This window comes from Scyliorhinus torazame, chromosome 4 (assembly GCF_047496885.1).
Source record: "Scyliorhinus torazame isolate Kashiwa2021f chromosome 4, sScyTor2.1, whole genome shotgun sequence".
NCBI lineage: Eukaryota > Metazoa > Chordata > Chondrichthyes > Carcharhiniformes > Scyliorhinidae > Scyliorhinus > Scyliorhinus torazame.
The window spans coordinates 194,308,539-194,324,067 of NC_092710.1; the positions used below are offsets into that span (position 1 = coordinate 194,308,539).

The 15,529-nt window shown below is 48.2% G+C and overlaps 1 protein-coding gene across 1 annotated transcript in view; it reads left to right on the forward strand.

The window, feature by feature from the left end:
- blk (BLK proto-oncogene, Src family tyrosine kinase) overlaps positions 1-15,529 on the forward strand; it is a 195,283-nt gene that overhangs the window by 103,444 nt on the left and 76,310 nt on the right. The window lies entirely within an intron of this gene.

A 15,529-nucleotide genomic window follows, 5' to 3' on the forward strand; every position in this document is an offset into this window, starting at 1 on the left:
AAACGGGGAAGAAAGCGGTTGCGGGCAGGCAAGTTTGCGCAGTGCCCGTCTGTTTCGTCGCACAAGAGAACCATCAGCCATACGTACAACATAGGGGTGGGGCACAGCCTGTCGAACAACGACAGCTGGGGCAGACCAGCCACCATCCGGTATCTTGATCCTGACAGTGTCTGCCGGGGATAACACGGGCAAATTGGTGGCATGAGCATCATAGCCCTGCTTTTGCTGGTTTCAGAGCTGCTGCACCTTCTGCAGCACCAGAGGTGATCCAGGTTGGGCAAGTGTATGGCTGGAAGTGTCATTCGCAGGTCCCTGTTTATCAGGAATTGAGCCGGCGACATGCCAGTGGACAGTAGGGTCGCCCTGTACGCAAGCAGTGTGAGGTAGATGTCAGAAGCAGAATCCGCGGCCTTACAGATGAGCTGTTTCACAATGTGCACCCCTTTTTCAACCTTCCCATTGGACTGCGGATAGTGTGGGCTGGAAGTGACCTGTTTGAAATGGTATGACTTGGCAAACATAGACCATTCGTGGCTGTTAAAGTACGGGCCATTGTCACTCATGACAGTGAGTGGGATACCATGCCTGGAGAACGTCTCCTTACAGGCCTTGATGACGGTCCGAGTTGTGAGGTCTGAGAGCTTCACGACTTCAGGGTAATTGGAGAAATAGTCAATAATCAACATGTAGTCACGACCATTCGCACGAAAGAGGTCGATGCCAACCTTGGACCACGGGGAGGTCTCGATTTCATGCTGCTGGAGCGTCTCCTTGCTCTGCGCTGGCTGGAAGTGTTGACAGGTTGCACAGTTGAGGACCATGTTCGAGAAATCCTGGCTAATACCGGGCCAGTAGACAGCCTGCCTGGCTCTGCGTCTGCACTTCTCGACGCCCAGATGTCCCTCATGGATCTGGCGGAGCACCAAGCTCTGGAGACTGAGTGGAATGACAATCCGGTCCAGCTTGAGGAGGATACCATCAATCACTGTAAGGTCGTCCTTTACATTATAAAATTGAGGGCACTGCCCATTCTGCCAGCCATTGGCGAGGTGGTGCATGACACGCTGCAAGAGGGGATCTTTGGCTGTTTCCTCGTGGATACGAACCACTTTCTCATCAGATGCCGGGAGGGTGCTAGCACACAGCTGCACCTGTGATTCAATCTGCCGGATGATTTCCAGCGGTTCACTAGGCAACGTGATGGAGCGGGACAATGCATCAGCGATGATGAGCTCCTTGCCAGGCGTGTACACTAAGTCAAAGTCATACCTTCTGAGTTTGAGGAGGATGCGCTGCAACCGAAGTGTCATGTCGTTCAGGACCTTGTGGATAATGTGGACCAGAGGCCTATGATCCGTCTCGACAGTGAATGTCGGCAGGCCGTAGACATAGTCGTGAAAATTGAGAATGCCAGTGAGAAGACCCAGGCATTCCTTCTCTATTTGCGCATACCTTGTTTCAGTGGGCATCATAGTCCTTGATGCGTAGGCTACCGGTGCCCAGGATGAAGTGTCATCGCGTTGAAGCAGCACCGCACCGATGCCATCCTGGCTCGCATCTGTCGAGATCTTCGTCTCCCTGTCTGGGTCGAAAAATACCAAGACGGGTGCAGTGGTGAGCTTGGCTTTCAACTCTAACCACTCTGCCTGATGTGCTGCCTTCCACTCAAAGGCAATGGACGTTTTCACCAGGTTTCATAGGTCCGTGGTGTGTGAGGCCAGGCTTGCGATGAACTTGCCAGAAAATTGACCATGCCCAGGAAGCGCAACACCGCCCTCTTGTCTTCAAGGACCTTCATGGCTTTGATGGCCTTGACCTTGTCTGTGTCCGGGCGCACACCCTGCTGAGAGATCTGGTCACCTAGGTACTTGAGTGTCGACATGCCAAAGCAACATTTGGACCTGTTCAGCTTCAGGCCATTGGCATGGACACGGTGGAATACCTGCTGGAGATGGGAAACATGCTCTTCAGGGGTTGTGGACCATATGATGATGTCGTCCACATACACACGAACCCCTTAAATGCCCTCCATCACCTTCTCCATGCTGCAATGGAAGATCTCCGATGCTGGGACAATGCCAAACAGCATGCGATTATAGCAGTATCTGCCAAACAGTGTGTGGAAGGTGCAAAGCCTTCTGCTGGACTCATCCCGCTGGATTTGCCAAAATCCATGTGACGTATCTAACTTGGTGAAAAAACGTGCGTGTGCCATCTCACTGGTGAGTTCCTCCCGCTTCGGGATGAGGTAGTGTTCATGCATTATATTCTTATTGAGATCCTTGAGATCAATGCAGGTGCGCAGGTCTCCCGAAGGCTTTTTAACACATACCATCGAGCTGACCCAGTCAGTTGGTTCGGTTCCCTTGGAAATGATGCCCTGTTGCTGAAGATCCATGAGCTGTGCTTTCAGGCGCTCCCTCAGCGGAGCCGGGACTCGGCGTGGTGCGTGGACCACTGGCTTGGCATCAGGTCCTAGCAGAATCTTGTATCGATATGGCAGCGTGCCCATCCCGTCGAACACATCTGGATACTGAGCGAGGATGTCGTCAATGCCGGCCTGAAGATCCACATTGGAGGATGTTGTTGTGTAAACTCGCTGCACGAGGTTCAGCTGCTTGCAGGTCTGCGTGCCAAGTAGGGATGCCCTGTCTGGCTTGACAATTTCAAAACGTTACCGTGCATTGGTGCTCCGGTTGGAGACGAGTAGATGGCAGGATCCCAGTGCCATGATGGCATTTCCGTTGTAGTCCAGGAGCCTGCAGGCTGCTGGAAGGACCTTGCGGGGCTTCTTGATGCGTTTGAAATCTGCCTGTGAGAGGAGGTTGGCAGAAGCACCTGTGTCCAGCTTAAACTGGATGGAGCAGTGGTTGACCTGCATCACCGCACGCCATTCGTCCGCAGAATCCACAGCGAGGATGGATTGATTTTGTGATGAGTTGGATGTGGCATATTCACATTTGGTAATGATGCCCACACAGTAGGCAGTCCAGGCATTCTTCCTCTGGACCTGTTGTGTTGCCAGGATCAGAATCCTGTAATCGTTGTTGCACACTCTGAACTCGCCGTCGTCGGAATTGGGAGCGCTGGCCCCTGACTGGTGGTGCAGACCTGCACAAGGCTGCATAGTGTCCAGGCTTCCCGCAGTTTAAACATCGCCTGCCTCTTGCAGGGCAGTGTTTCCTTAAGTGGTCGTTGCCGCAGTTCGAGCATGTCATGACGTCGGCTTCCTGACGCTCCGCGCGTCGTCGCACATGCGCAGTGCGGATGTCGGCCGCTTCTTTATCCCATTCGCATCGCACATGCGTGGGGCCCCGGGAAAAGCGCGCAAAATGGCCGCTTTCATCAATGCTGAGGCGCTGCATCCGGGAGATGGCCTGCACACTCTCTGCCTCGTGGGAGGCAAGTTTCTCATTTTCAGCCGATTTGTACATGGCATAGCGATTATTGGCGTGCTCATGCACTCTGCATGTTTCAATCGCAATTGGCAGGGTCATATGCTTGAATTTCAGTAGCTGCTCTCACAGAGGATCAGAGTGAACTCCAAAAACGATTTGGTCTCTGATCATGGAGTCAGCAATATCACCAAAGTTGCAGGACAGCGCTAGCAGGCGGAAGCTTTGATGTACAGCAGAAACTTTTGCTTGAATGTCCACCAGTTGGCACTGAGATTGCCGGATTGCCTATGGTGGTGAGGAGCCTGAATCTTCTCCATGGTTCTGGGATACATTTGCTGGTCGTCATGGAACGGACTGAGGTAAACCACCTAGAGTAAGCAGTCTCCTGGTAGCATGTCGTGTTATGTACTCTGGGATAACACAGACTGCAACTGCATGCAGCTTTAACCAAGAGATACTCCAGACCTTGAAGTTAGTTCAGTCTGATTTATTGAACCAGTAGCACAGTTAGCACAGTTCTCTACGAGTTCAACTCTCTGCCAACCTAAGTGTGGTTACTCTGTCTGACTGAACCAGACTAGCTCTTAGCCACGTGCTGGAGGTGTGTTACTGTACCCTGACTCACTCTATAGATGTTCATCAGTGGAAAGAGGTGGAGTGTGAGTGCCTCGTGCCTTTTATAGTGAGATACCACCCCTGAGTGTCCTGCCTGCTCATTGGTCATGTCCTGTTCTCTGTGTTCATGAGCTGCCTGTCTGTATATCATTATCTGCATGTCTGCGTATCATGACACTCTGAACTGCCTCCAATGCTGCCAAAAATAAGGAGACCGATACTAGACAGAATACTCCAAATGTGCTCTCACCAACACCTGTACAATTGCAACAACACTTCTCTACTTTTATATTCCAGTCTTTTTGCAATACACACAACATCCCATTTGCCTTTTTAATTACATGCTGTACCTGCAAACTGACTTTCTGCGATTCATGAACAAAGACACCCAGATCCCTCCGCCCAGATGCATTTTGAATCTGCTTTCCAATTAGATAAAAATTTGCCTTTCTAGTTTTTTGGCCAAAGTGGATAATCTCACAATTATCTACATTAAACTCTTATCTGCCAAGTTTTGACCCAATCTCCTCGCCTATCTATATCCGTCTGTAAAATCTGTATCTCCTCTTCACTGCCTGGTTTCCCGCCTATTTTAGTATCATCCTCAAATTTTGCTATATTACTCTTTGTCCCTGCTTGTAGATCATTTATAAAAATTGTGAACAGTTGAGGTCTGAGGATTGAGCCCTGTGGAACCCCACTATTAACAGTTCACCAGCCCAGACAAGGACCCATTTATCCCGACCCTCTGCTGTCTGTCAGTCAGCCAATCCTCAATCCAATCTAGTCCTCCACCCCAATCTCCTGCAATCACACCTCCTGGATCAGTCTTTAATGCGGGAGGTATTGAAAATGTCCTGAAAAGACCTATGAAGCTGTGAAATTTGAATATTTACATTTGTAAAGCAATCACAACCTGTTTTGTTGTTTTTGAGTTCCCTGTCCAGTCTCATTATTCACATTTTACCTCTGATGTCCCACAGGTGTTTTTCTTCAATTTATGTGCAGTCGAACAGGAATAGAAGTTGACCAAAATAAAAATAGAAAATACTAGGAAGCCACAGCAGGTCCACGAGAAATGATAAGTTAGTTGCTTTGGGAAAATATTCTTTGTCAGAATTGTAGTCATGGCTGAATTGTAAACTTACGCACGTTTGACTATGTGGAAGTTTGCCATAGGGACATGTGTGTTGCACAATGTGCAATACCACAGAGTGGTTAGATAATTGAAGTCACTACTGCAGGGAATAGTTGAGATGATCAGCATGGATGCCTAAGAGGAAGTTGGATAAGCACATGAAGGAGAAATGGATGGGGGGGTATGTTGATAGGGTTAGATGAGGTAGGTGAGTGGAGGCTCCTCTCGAGCATAAACACCTGGTTGTGATCTGTTTCTGTGTTGCAAATACTTTGCAATTCTTTGTAATGATGTAATGGTGAACCTTTGGTTTGTACAATGCAAAGCAGAAACCAGGGGCGAAATTCTCCCCCAACGGCGCGATGTCCGCCGACTGGCGCCAAAAACGGCGCCAATCAGACGGGCATCGCGCCGGCCCAAAGGTGCGGAATGCTCCGCATCTTTGGGGGCCGAGCCCCAACATTGAGGGGCTAGGCCGGCACCGGAGGGATTTCCGCCCCGCCAGCTGGCGGAAATGGCGTTTGTTGCCCCGCCAGCTGGCGGAAATGTCGTTTGTTGCCCCGCCAGCTGGTGCGGAAATGCGCGGGAGCGTCAGCGGCCGCCGACAGTTTCCCGCGCATGCGCAGTGGGGAGAGTCTCTTCCGCCTCCGCCATGGTGGAGGCCGTGGCGGAGGCGGAAGGGAAAGAGTGCCCCCACGGCACAGGCCCGCCCGCGGATCGGTGGGCCCGATCGCGGGCCAGGCCACCGTGGGGGCACCCCCCGGGGTCAGATCACCGCGCGCCCCCCCCAGAACCCCTGGTCCCGCCGGTAAATACCAGCTTTGATTTACGCCGGCGGGACAGGCAATTTCTGGGCGGGACTTCGGCCCATCCGGGCCGGAGAATTGAGCGGGGGGTCCCGCCAACCGGCGCGGCCTGATTCCCGCCCCTGCCCAATCTCCGGTATCGGAGACTTCGGCGGGGGCGGAATTCACGGCGGCCAACGGCCATTCTCCGACCCGGCGGGGGGTCGGAGAATGACACCCCAGGTTCCCTGGCATCATCTCATCAACATCGGGAATTACTCTGCATAAATATCTTTCTTGGAATCAACCTCAGTATAAATACAAGGTGTAGCATTTGCAAGTTGCCTCCTATTGTATAAATCAAACCTAAAACGGTTGCAAATTGTAGAAAAGATTTAGGTATTTAAATGTGCCTTCATTAGAATACCGAGATAAATGTGCCATTGACATGTTAATTATTTGTTAATGTTAGTAGGCATATTCTTTTATTGCCCTTTTTAATCATGCTAGCAGCAATCTAGTCAGGGAGCTTTGTTCAGTATAATTGTATAAAACAATAGATTTTAAATAAATTGTAATACTTGAAATAGAAAGCCTGAATGGTTTTCGGTGAACGGTTATACTATACCCTGAAATCTAAGCTGGTAGACTTTAGATTACAAAGTATCTATTTGTGTCCCTCAGAAATATCCAAAAATAGCTAAATTCATTTTGATATGCAGTCACTGGAGGAAATGGGACAGCAATTTTGCACACAGCAATAATGTTAGCAAAGATATTTGCAAACTGCTGATCAGCATACTCTTCTAAAATAGTGACATGTGATCTTTAATATACATCTAAACAGGCAGAGAGGGCCCCCCTGGCGACGGATGCCCCCGCGCCCCCACCAGGGCGGCCGCGGACTGAGTCCGCAGCTGCCAGTCCAAGATCCCGCCAGGTGGAACCATGAGTGAACAACGCCGGCGGGTACTCGGCCAGTTGTCAGCCGAGAATCGCCGCGGGGGCCTCTTTCAATGGCCCCTGACCAGAGTCGCGTCGATCATGCACGCGCGATTGGCGGCAATTTTCCGATCCCCGGAGAATCGTGGGAGCGACGTCGGACCCGATCGTGGGTCTGACACCCATTCTCCGGCCCCGCATCAAGCGCGATTGTGGTGCTGAGGCTCGGAGAATCCAGGCCCATGTGCACATCGTATTCAGTGAGTCAGCACAATATGCAATTGAAAAAAATGGCACTGAAGGCATATTTGGGGACAGTGGGGGGATTCAGTCCTATCAAAGAGGATTGCCATCGTGCAAACGGACAAACAAAGCTTACACATTTGGTCGGAAGCAAATACAATACGAGATGAAGATAAAGTAAATGTTTTCCTCACCATGATCGGAGCAGATGTGTTTGAGGTGGTGTTTAACCAATGTTACCCTCAGTACTATGGACTATTCTGGAACTAATGAGATTCTGGACTCATATTATAGCATGACTAAGAATGAGTTTGCACTGGGAGTTGAATTAGCTTCAGATACAGTTAAACTGAGCAGAGTTATTTGCAGTAAGGATCAGTAAGAGCACGTCTGTCATTGAGGAAGTAATAAGAGAGCGTGGTGTGATCTTTGAGCAAGGAAGACCAAAAGATAAAATTCGGCATCACAAGGCTGAAGTCAAGATAAAGGACAATGTACAGTTGACATTTTGTAAGCCTTCGCCAGTTCCTTACAAACAGAAGCAGTAATATCTAGCTGAATAGATTAAAAGAACAGGGAAAATTAAGGCGAAGAGCATTGAATGGGCTGCACCTATTGGGGTAATTCAAAATGCAGATGGGTCAATTTGGATTTATGGAGATTAAAACAAATAGTAAATAAGGGGATAGAAAATAATACTCACTGCCTATCCATAAAGATTTGTTTTCTAATGTAGCCAATTGAAAGGTGTTCAGTAAGATAGATTTGTCAAATGCATATTTGCTATTAGCATTAGCTGACAAGAGTATTGAAGTGCTTATCATTATTTCATACAAAGGGCTGCACCAGTATGCAATGTTATCATTTGGGGTGTCTACTGCTCTCACAATGTTCAAGAGCATTATGGATCAGGTACTAAGTGGGTGAAGGAAGTATGCTGCTCCTCAATTGACATTTGGATTAGCAGTAAGATAAATAAAGAATACATTTTAAAGTTAAATAAAGTTCTAAATCGTGAGTGTGGCATCAAAGTTAAAAAGCACAAGTATTGCTTCATGGTGGTAAACACTGATTTGTTTTTAGCTACTGAGTTACCTGCAAATTACATCAGTTAAAAACGAATATTTGCCAGGGAAATTAGTGAAGAGACTTGCTGTGGTGTGGTGCTCAGTGAAGTGCTCAATTCTATCATGAATAGCTGACTATGATGACAAGAAATTCCAGGAGTGTTTCACATGTCAAAATTAACTGAGTGTAGATCAAAATTGGCTTCTATGTGATTTAAGACTCATTATTCCACCAGGGTTTAGAGAGGTATTGTTAGAGGAACTTCATAACATGCACAAAGGGATAGCCATAATGAAGGCAGTAGCGAGAAACTAATGCTTGGTCCCAAAGTTTGATAGAGATATTTGAAGAGTTGGTGAAAGTTGTGAAGTGTGTCTCAGATTGAAGATTGGGCAGGGATTCTCTATCATGAGTCCGCCCTGCTGCTGCTGCTAGTGTAGACGGAAAAATTGGCGCACTGTTCGCTGGCGGGAGAATTCTCTATTCCCGACTTATGTTAATCAGATTTCCCAATGAAATCATCCCACGCTGCTGGGAAACCCAAGGGCAGGGTGCTCTGCTGGCCACCAGAGAATCCCGCCACCAGCGGACAGCCGGAGACTCCCGCCCAGGATCTAACCAAGGTTCCTTTTGTTCCATAGTCAAACACAAGAAAACAATGGGAACATGTGCATGTTGATTTATTTGAAGTTGAAGGGAAAGAATACTTTATTTTGGATGATAGCTATAAAAAGTGGATAAATATTGAATCTACATCCAATACCACAAGCACCAAAAGTGTTGAGCTTTTGAGATGTGGTTTTGCAACTGATGATATTGGTGTCAGATTATGGTCCACAGTTTATCTCAGAGATATTTTTGAGTATGGAGTCAAAGGCCTGAATTTTTGCACAAATGGAGAGGCTTGCCGTCATGGTGAAAATGGCACTGGAGGCTCAAATTCGGAATTTCTGCCCTGAACCCACACACCATTTTCATGAGGGATGGGGGTTATGGTTCGTACATCTGTAGTTTATGGAGGCAGCTTCAAAGGTTAAAGGGCAACCTTTAGCTAGATCTGCTATTCATTACTGGGACGATGATGAAGTTTCTGTTTGTTTTTCAGAGTCTCCCAATTTTTTTGCCGAAGTGTTTTTTTGGGGGGGATAGACAGAAGGGCGGTACCTCGGGTTCGGAGGGAGTTTTTGGAGAGGGACAGGTGGAGGGGACGGTTGGCTTTGTTGAATTTGCTGAATTATTATTGGGCAGCGAATGTTGAGAAGGTTTGGAAGTGGGTCATGGGGGGAACAATTGGTGTGGGGACGGATGGAGGAGGCTTTGTGCAGGGGAACGGGCTTGAGGGCACTGGTGTTGGTGCCTCTTCTGTTCTCACTGGCCAAGTACTCCGTGAGCCCTGAGGTGTTTGCATTGCCCAGAGTCTGCAATCAGTAAGGGCAACATTTTAGGTTTGAAGACATATCGCTGAGGGAGCCGCTTTGTGATAGAATATAGAACATACAGTGCAGAAGGAGGCCATTCAGCCCATCGAATCTGCACCGCCCACTTAAGCCCTCACTTCCACCCTATCCCCGTAACCCAATAACCCCTCCTAACCTTTTGGTCACTAAGGGCAATTTATCATGGCCAATCCACCTAACCTGCATATCTTTGGACTGTGGGAGGAAACCGGAGCACCCGGAGGAAACCCACACAGACACGGAGAGAACGTGCAGACTCCGCACAGACAGTGATCCAAGCTGGGAATCGAACCTGGGACTCTGGTGCTGTGAAGCCACAGTGCTATCCACTTGTGCTACTGTGCTGATAATCATAGATTTATTCCAGCAGGGTTGGACTCAACATTCAGGGCATGGGAGCGGGAGGGAATAGAGAGATTGAGGAATTTGTTCGTGGAGGGCAGGTTTGCAGTGTTGGCAGAGTTGTGGAGAGATTTGAGTTGCTGAGGAATAATGAGTTTTGGTATTTGCAAATTAGGGACTTTGTGAGGAAGGAGCTGGCCATTTTTCCGAAGTTGCCACCCCCGTTGTTGCTTGAAAAGATTGAGTCTTAGGGTGAGATACGCGAAGGTAGGGTTTCCGATATCTATGGGGAGCTAATGGAGAGGGAGAGGGCCTCGGTGGAGGAGGTAAAATGTGTCATGATATTCAGATAAACATCATGATGCAAACACACATACACACTGATGGACAGATCAATGGACCAATCAATACACACGCAACATCACAGCCAATCACAAGCAAGAGCAGACACACTATAAAACGGGGAACACGACACTTCTGATTTATTCCAGCAGGAGACAGCTCAGGGCACAGAGCTCACAGCAAGCCACTCAGACATTCACCATGTGCTGAGTGCCTCTCCAAGATAGTGTTAGGGCTGGGTCCACAGGTTAGAGGGTAATCAACGAACCACAGTAACCAGTTTACAAATGTTAATACTGTTGGTAATAAAACTGAGTTGTACCTTCCGCAACCGTGTTGGTTCGTCTGTGTAGCAGAGCACCCACACGACATAGTACCAGGATTGGAACCCAGTACCTGTGAGACCTACCTACGCATCCTCAAGAATCCGCTATCCTGCGCCATGGACACCATCAGCCTGCCGCAGCCGCTCCAAATCGCTGGAAACCTCGGGGTTAACTGGAAGTTTTTCAAACAGCGCTTCCAGTTCTTCCTAGAAGCCACAGAAAGGGAGAATGCTTCGGACACCAGGAAAATCGCCCTCCTCCTCTCCACGGCAGGGCAACACGCCATCATCCACATCTACAACTCCCTGGTGTTCGCGGAAGGTGAGGACAAGACGAAGGACAAGACGGTCCTTCTCAAACTCGAGCAACACTTCAGCGTCGAAGTGAACGAGAGTTTCGAGAGATACCTCTTCCAGCAGCGCCTGCAGGGTAAGGATGAGCCTTTTCAATCCTTCCTTACATGTAAGGCAGAGAAGCCATAGTCAAAAATCAAAAAGGGCGATAGTACAAGGTACAGTGACTGAGGGGAGCTCAGTGAATAGGACCAGGAATACTGAAAGGAATAAAACGGGAAGTGAAAACATTAATGGTAAGCGACGCGGCAGGTTGTTACATGAAGATATGGGTTCAACGACAAGGAAAATGAGGAGAAAGGTTAAGAGGAAATATAACTTAGGAGAGGTTACTGATCGAGGTGTTAAGGTTCAGAACAAGAGGTAAAAAAGCCAACATAAGTGTACTTTACCTGAATGCTCGTAGTATTCGGAATAAGGTAAATGAGTTGATGGCGCAAATCATCGTGAATGACTATGATTTAGTGGCCATTACTGAAACATGGTTAAAGGATGGTCACGACTGGGAGTTAAATATCCGAGGGTATCAAACTATTCGGAAGGACAGAATGGATGGTAAGGGAGGTGGTGTAGCTCTGTTATTTAAGGATGACATCCGGGCAACAGTAAGGGATGACATCGGTGCTACGGAGGATAAAGTTGAATCCATTTGGGTGGAAATCAGGAATAGTAAGGCGAAAAAGTCACTGATAGGAGTAGTCTATAGGCCACCAAATAGTAACATTATGGTGAAGCAGGCAATCAACAAAGAAATAACTGATGCATGTAGAAATGGTACAGCAGTTATCATGGGGGATTTTAATCTACATGTTGATTGGTTTAACCAGGTCGGTCAAGGCAGCCTTGAGGAGGAGCTTATCGAATGTATCCGCGATAGTTTCCTAGAACAGTATGTAATGGAACCTACGAGGGAACAAGCGGTCCAAGATCTGGTCCTGTGTAATGAGACAGGATTGATTCAGGATCTCATAGTTAGGGATTCTCTCGGAAGGAGCGATCACAATATGGTGGAATTTAAAATACAGATGGAGGGTGAGAAGGTGAAATCAAGCACTAGTGTTTTGTGCTTAAACAAAGGAGATTATAATGGGATGAGAGAAGAACTAACTAAGGTAGACTGGGAGCAAAGACTTTATGGTGAAACAGTTGAGGAACAGTGGAGAACCTTCCAAGCGATTTTTCACAGTGCTTAGCAAAGGTTTATACCAACAAAAAGGAAGGACGGTAGAAAGAGGGAAAATCGCCCGTGGATATCTAAGGAAATAAGGGAGAGTATCAAATTGAAGGAAAAAGCATACAAAGTAGCAAAGATTAGTGGGAGACTAGAGGACTGGGAAATCTTTAGGGGGCAACAGAAAGCTACTAAAAAAGCTATAAAGAAGAGTAAGATAGATTATGAGAGTAAACTTGCTCAGAATATAAAAACAGATAGTAAACGTTTCTACAAATATATAAAACAAGAAAGAGTGGCTAAGGTAAATATTGGTCCTTTAGAGGATGAGGAGGGAGATTTAATAATGGGAGATGAGGAAATGGCTGAGGAACTGAACAGGTATTTTGGGTCGGTCTTCACAGTGGAAGACACAAATAACATGCCAGTGACTGATGGAAATGAGGCTATGACAGGTGAGGACCTTGAGAGGATTGTTATCACCAAGGAGGAAGTGATGGGCAAGCTAATGGGGCGAAAGGTAGACAAATCTCCTGGCCCTGATGGAATGCATCCCAGAGTGCTAAAAGAGATGGCTAGGGAAATTGCAAATGCACTAATGATAATTTACCAAAATTCACTAGACTCTGGGGTGCTCCCGGCGGATTGGAAATGAGCAAACGTGACACCACTGTTTAAAAAAGGAGGTAGGCAGAAAGCGGGTAATTATAGGCCAGTGAGCTTAACTTCGGTAGTAGGGAAGATGCTGGAATCTATCATCAAGGAAGAAATAGCGAGGCATCTGAATGGAAATTGTCCCATTGGGCAGACGCAGCATGGGTTCATAAAGGGCAGGTCGTGCCTAACTAATTTAGTCGAATTTTTTGAGGACATTACCAGTGCGGTAGATAATGGGGAGCCAATGGATGTGGTATATCTGGATTTCCAGAAAGCCTTTGACAAGGTGCCACACAAAAGGTTGCTGCATAAGATAAGATGCATGGCATTTAGGGTTAAGTAGTAGCATGGATAGAGGATTGGTTAATTAATAGAAAGCAAAGAGTGGGGTTTAATGGGTGTTTCTCTGGTTGGCAATCAGTAGCTAGTGGTGTCCCTCAGGGAACAGTGTTGGGCCCACAACTGTTCACAATTTACATAGATGATTTGGAGTTGGGGACCAAGGGCAATGTGTCCAAGTTTGCAGACGACACTAAGATAAGTGGTAAAGCAAAAAGTGCAGAGGATACGGGAAGTCTGCAGAGGGATTTGGATAGGCTAAGTGAATGGGCTAGGGTCTGGCAGATGGAATACAATGTTGACAAATGTGAGGTTATCCATTTTGGTAGGAATAACAGCAAAAGGGATTATTATTTAAATGATAAAATATTAAAACATGCTGCTGTGCAGAGAGACCTGGGTGTGCTAGTGCATGAGTCGCAAAAAGTTGGTTTACAGGTGCAACAGGTGATTAAGAAGGCAAATGGAATTTTGTCTTTCATTGCTAGAGGGATGGAGTTTAAGACTAGGGAGGCTATGCTGCAATTGTATAAGGTGTTAGTGAGACCACACCTGGAGTAGTGTGTTCAGTTTTGGTCTCCTTACTTGAGAAAGGACGTACTGGCACTGGAGGGTGTGCAGAGGAGATTCACTCGGTTAATCCCAGAGCCGAAGGGGTTGGATTACGAGGAGAGGTTGAGTAGACTGGGACTGTACTCATTGGAATTTAGAAGGATGAGGGGGGATCTTATAGAAAGATATAAAATTATGAAGGGAATAGATAGAATAGATGCGGGCAGGTTGTTTCCACTGGCGGGTGAAAGCAGAACTAGGGGGCATAGCCTCAAAATAAGGGGAAGTAGATTTAGGACTGAGTTTAGGAGGAACTTCTTCACCCAAAGGGTTGTGAATCTATGGAATTCTTTGCCCAGTGAAGCAATAGAGGCTCCTTCATTAAATGTTTTCAAGATAAAGATAGATAATTTTTTGAAGAATAAAGGGATTAAGGGTTATGGTGTTTGGGCTGGAAAGTGGAGCTGAGTCCACAAAAGATCAGCCATGATCTCATTGAATGGCGGAGCAGGCTCGAGGGGCCAGATGGCCTACTCCTGCTTCTAGTTCTTATGTTCTTACTCACCTCCGTATCCTTGCGCAGTCCTGCGGTTACACGGCCACCTCCGATTCCATGATTCAAGACCAGATAGTTTTTGGGGTCACCTCGGGCGTCCTACGCCAGCAGCTCCTCAAGATAAAAAGTCTCACCCTAGCCACCACCATCGAAGCCTGCGTCCTCCATGAAAACGTGACCAGCCACTACTCCCAATTCCAAGCGGCCGATTCGGCACGGCAGGGGTCCTACGCGGCCGAATTGGCAGGGCAGGGGTCCTACGAGGCCAAGCGGGTCCAGTCTATCGAGTTCCTCCCGGCCCTTGGCCCAGACGGGGGCGGACATTTCGCTCGCTTTTCGCGGCCTCCCGCGCTTGTACGGGCTAAAAGAGACGTCGACGCAGAGGGACGTGACGCGCAGGCGCGCTCTACGCAGGACCGAACTGCGCATGCACGATGGCGCAACGAACGCCATGACGTCACGACGTGCGGCAACTGTGGATCCGCACATTTAAAGCGGCGATGTCCAGCAAAGAACCGACAATGCCTCCGCTGTGGCAAGATGGGCCACTTCGCTGCCTGCTGCCGAGCAGCTCAACCTGCCAACGCTCCCCAATTCCGACAGCCTCGCAGGGACGTCCGGACCATTCAGCCTCCATACTCCGAATCATACCCGGACGATGTACAGACCGGCGATACAAGCCTTCCGCGTTGCGGTCATCGACAGGAACCGGATGTCTCCAAGCAGGACCCACCAGCCGATGCCAGTGAACAGTGTCAATCCGGGTGATGAATGGTGTCCCACCCGAACGGTCAACCGATCACCAATCACATTCCATCTGGACATTGTTGCCTCCGCCAACCTGATAGCATGGTCAGCCTTCTACGCCTTGAAGGTCAGACCACCAATTCTGCCATCCCGTTGTAAGACGGTCGACTATAACGGAAATGTTATCCCGGCCATGTGATCCTGCCAGCTCCAGGTGACGCACAATGCGTATAAGGCCACACTGTCCTTTGAGATTGTTGGTTCATCAAAGGACTCACTGCTAGGCGCAAAGGCGTGCAAGGTTCTCCACCTCGTTCAGCGGGTACACGCTCTGTCTCCAGAAGGCACATCAGACTTCCCGGATGCTGAATTTAGGGCGCAGCTCCACTCGCTCCTCGCCCACAACCAGGAGACATTTGAAGGCATGGGCACACTGCCCTATACCTACAGAATACGGCTCAAACCGGATGCCACCCCGGTCATTCACGCACCTCGTAG